The sequence below is a fragment of the Sinocyclocheilus rhinocerous genome, unplaced genomic scaffold, assembly GCF_001515625.1.
Source record: "Sinocyclocheilus rhinocerous isolate Xijiao unplaced genomic scaffold, SAMN03320098_v1.1 scaffold1168, whole genome shotgun sequence".
Classification (NCBI taxonomy): domain Eukaryota; kingdom Metazoa; phylum Chordata; class Actinopteri; order Cypriniformes; family Cyprinidae; genus Sinocyclocheilus; species Sinocyclocheilus rhinocerous.
The window spans coordinates 1,737,946-1,742,035 of NW_015650373.1; the positions used below are offsets into that span (position 1 = coordinate 1,737,946).

Consider the following 4,090-nt stretch of genomic DNA (forward strand, 5'->3'; position numbering starts at 1 on the left):
TATAAACATTATAGGCCTACATTCGTAATTTAAACAAAATGTAAGGAATTAATTACATGAAAAGAAATTCCCAGCGTTTAGCATCAACTAAAAGCATCAACACTAATTTCAGAATATTTTTTTCCTGCATGATTTGTGGATTTAACATGTTGATAAAAAAACGGAATAGAGTGCAGAAGCAGATATAATATTTTCAGTGCATGTCCTCACAACTTAAGTGAAGATTAGTTAAATGTCACGTCTCTTGTGGCAATGGTAAATATGTGGCGTTTGAAGCTAAAATGGTGTACACGGAGACTGGGCGCTGTACGGGAAGTCTAGATTGACAGGCAGAACAACCAATGGCGTTGACGTTTCTCAGAGATTCAAACCAATCAAAGTCGACGGGCGGGTCGTGTTTTAGTCCTGACAAGATGGCGTATGCGGTTGTTTTGCCGCAGGGACACTGAGCAAATTAAGCACTTACTCGTGTAAATTCGTCGACATTGCGGTAGCATAACTGTTCAAAAGTGTTTTGTTAGCCGCGCAAAGCCAGAGGATATCTAACATGAAAGGGAAAGAACGGTCGCCGGTGAAAAAGCGTTCAAGGGCCTTGGATGATATACGAGACAGGGGAGGAAGCCATCCGACCAGTAAGAAAATGGGGGTTATCTCGATTTCTGGCGGCGGAAGCAACAACGGCAATAGTTCATCTAAAAGCGAAGGGGGTTCCGCACGACGGGGACTGATCGGAGATAAAAGAGATGGACGGGATTTTGACGGACATGTCACCAGTCGGACTGGAAATAACCACGGTTACACTAGCCCTGTTGCAAGCTCGAGCGGCAAGAATCACGCCTCGAGCCTGTCCTTAGAGGCGGCCGCCCGCACCAACTCGCGCGGAGAGTCGCGCGCCCCGCTTCCCACAAACGAAAGTGAGTACAAAACTTTAAAAATCAGCGAGCTCGGCTCCCAGCTGAGCGACGAGGAAATCGAGGACGGACTCTTTCACGAATTCAAAAAATTTGGCGATGTGAGTGTTAAAATCAGCCGAGTCAACGACGAGAGAATCGCATTTGTCAACTTTAGGAGACCGGATGATGCGAGAGCGGCAAAGCACGCGCGAGGCCGGCTGGTGCTCTACGACCGTCCTTTGAAAATTGAGGCAGTCTATTTGAATAGGAGGAGGAGTCGATCTCCCGTAGATAAGGACCATTTCTCTGTTGTAGCAGGCCATAGACATTTGCATACCCAGAGGCCGCTCTCTCCAACCGGTCTGGGTTACAGAGACTACCGGTTACAGCAGTTAGCGCTGGGTCGGCTTCCTCCTCCCCCACCCCCGCCTTTACCGAGAGAGCTTGAAAGAGAGAGAGAATTTGCCTTTTATGAAGCCAGAACTCGGCCCGCGTACATCGCGGAGCGGGCCGCTCCTTTCCGCGAGGAGGACTTTATCTCTCCAGAGGACGACCAGAGAGCCAACCGCACACTATTTCTGGGTAATTTGGATATTACTGTGACTGAAAATGATTTGAGGAGAGCTTTTGAACGATTTGGGACCATCACAGAGGTGGACATTAAAAGACCAAGTCGGGGCCAGAGCAGCACCTATGGCTTTCTTAAATTTGAAAACTTGGACATGGCCCATAGAGCAAAAATGAGCATGTCTGGGAAAGTTGTGGGCCGAAACCCCATAAAGATTGGCTATGGCAAAGCCACCCCCACCACACGCTTATGGGTGGGTGGTCTTGGACCTTGGGTGCCTCTGACTGCGTTAGCCAGGGAATTTGACCGCTTCGGCACTATCAGGACTATAGACTACAGAAAAGGGGACACGTGGGCTTATATTCAATATGAAAGCCTGGATGCCGCTCAGGCGGCCTGCACACACATGCGTGGATTTCCCCTCGGGGGTCCCGACAGGAGGCTGAGGGTGGACTTTGCTGACACGGAGCACCGCTACCAGCAGCAGTTCTTGCAGCCCCTCCCTTTGCAACACTATGAAATCGTGGCTGAGTCTTTCGTCCATCGCACCACCCCTGAGGCCATCAGGGTCCGAGAACGAACTCCCCCACCGCTGCACTTCAGAGAACGAGAACTGTATGCTGGGGCTGAATGGCCTGTGCCTGCCATTCGTGAACGTGTACGAACGCCTGCATTTGAGCCCCTCGAACACTTGGAGCGCGAGCGACGGCGAGAGGCGTGGTCACTGGAGCGGGAGCTGCCAGGCAGGGATGCAGCACGCAAGCGACGGCTCATGGAGGATGGGAGACATCTGGAGTGTTCACCTGACAGCAGCAGTGAGTGGGCGGCCCGACGTCGCAGACCGCCATCCCTTGAGGGCAGCCCAGGAGGGAGCAGTCGAGATGGACGATTCAGTGACTCTGAGCGGCCAGCGAGAGCAGACCGTGTGTCCCCTGCACGAGAGAGCCACAGCAGCCTGGACAGAGGCCCTGGTGAAAAGCGCATCAAAAGCAGCAGCACTCTCTCAGAGTCTAGTGTCGGCGCGAGTCCTGCGGAGAGAAAGCGCAAAGCGGGCGATTCAGCCAAAGGTGCCTCCAAGAGGGACCGATCTGAGAGCAGCTCCAAAAGCAGCCAGGCTTCAAAGCAGGATGCAGGGGGGAAGCTGAGCATGGCCTGGAATGGCATGCTGCTCCTAAAAAACAGTAATTTCCCAGCCAGCATGCACCTTCTGGAGGGGGACCTGAGTGTTGCCAACAGTCTCCTCATCGACGGCAGCACGGGCGGTAAAGTCACACAACTACGCATCACACAACGCCTTCGCCTTGACCAGCCCAAGATCGATGAAGTATCTCGGCGCATCAAAGTTGCAGGCCCAGGCGGGTATGCGGTTCTACTAGCGGTTCCGGGCAGCTCCGAGGAGACTTCGTCTTCGGACCCAGCAGCATCGACGCAGAGGCCCCTGCGCAACTTAGTTTCGTACCTGAAGCAAAAGCAGGCCGCCGGGGTCATCAGTTTACCCGTCAGGGGCAGTAGAGATAAGGACAACACTGGGGTCCTGCATGCATTTCCACCATGTGATTTCTCTCAGCAGTTCTTAGATTCTTCTTCGAAAGCTCTTGCCAAAACGGAAGAGGACTTTCTGGTCATGATCATTGTGCGAGGAGCATCTTAACAATCATAATACACACAAAGTGTTGTTAAATGCAAGCTTCACTTAATGTCTCTTAATTGCATGCTCTCTAAAACAGACGTGGTACTAGAGTAATGAGCAAATGTTATTACCTGCTCTGCCAAACGTACAAAAAAAAAAAAAAAAAAACGTGAAAAAGCCCCATTCGTATAGCAAAGTCTAGCTCTATAGCAATATATTTGTTTTCATTTGCAATTTATTCAGATGTCTAGTTTGTGATAAGTTGTACCCTGCTTAAAAGAATGAATGATGTTGGGTATATTAGAATAGGAATTTAATTTGCTATTGGTCATTAAATGCTGTCTAGTTCCAACACTTCCTATCAACATGTATTTCAGGCAGATTCCAGACAGTTATCTCTGTACGAAATCTTTTTTGTGAATGTTCATTTCATTCATGTTCGTGATTATCAATTAATCTGATTTAATGGGAACCTGGTTTATGTGTCTTGATGCTTTGAACAATCATTCACTAATGGGGAGTGTAATATATAGTTCTGTAGGTCACTAAAACAGGCAGAATATTTTGCTCCGTGAACTGCATGTTGATGCTAGTGTTGTACAGTAAGCCGTTGAAGAGGTTTAATATATGTAGCCAAAAAAATGTCATCAGTGTTATATCGATTGATACAGGCTGAATTTTAACACCCCTTTATCACATTAAAAAATAATTTGTGAACGTATTTTGATTATTAACTTAGATATTTGTAAGCCCTCCTTAGACCAAAGCATAACATCAAGCATTCAGTTTGTGTTTAAAGAAGAAAAAGTTGTTCTGACATACTGTTTTCATGTTTTTGGGTTACATTTGAAAGGTTTTGAATGAAGCATAATTCTGTTTTCAAAATGGACAAGTGTGAAATGTCTGAGTTTAAATTATGATGGGTCTCAAATAATTAATTTGATTAATTAACAGTGGTTTTAATTCATTTTCCCCCCATAGGACTGTCATAATTTCCCA

At 47.7% G+C, this 4,090-nt stretch overlaps 1 pseudogene; it reads left to right on the top strand.

Annotated features, from left to right (window-relative positions):
- Positions 1-249: 249 nt before the first annotated feature.
- Positions 250-3,259, top strand: LOC107712001 (putative RNA-binding protein 15 pseudogene; annotated as a pseudogene).
- Positions 3,260-4,090: the final 831 nt, after the last annotated feature.